This window comes from Anolis carolinensis, unplaced genomic scaffold, assembly GCF_035594765.1.
Source record: "Anolis carolinensis isolate JA03-04 unplaced genomic scaffold, rAnoCar3.1.pri scaffold_13, whole genome shotgun sequence".
Taxonomy (NCBI): domain Eukaryota; kingdom Metazoa; phylum Chordata; class Lepidosauria; order Squamata; family Dactyloidae; genus Anolis; species Anolis carolinensis.
The window spans coordinates 12,463,561-12,463,803 of NW_026943824.1; positions in this window are offsets into that span (position 1 = coordinate 12,463,561).

Here is a 243-nt window from a genome sequence, read left to right on the forward strand (position 1 = left end):
AGCAAACAAGATAGATATGCTGGATTTCATATCACAAAATCACAAGTCGAACGCTTCCCAAGTGTCTAGGACTGTATGATGTATTTTCGGATGATGTGCGCAGATCCCAGTCGGGTGGCCTTTTGCAGTTGGCAGATCGTGATTTTGTCAATGTCTATTGTTTCCAAATACCGCTGAGATCTTTTGGCACGGCACCCAGTCTGCCCATCACCACCGGGACCACCTGCACTGGTTTCTGCCAGA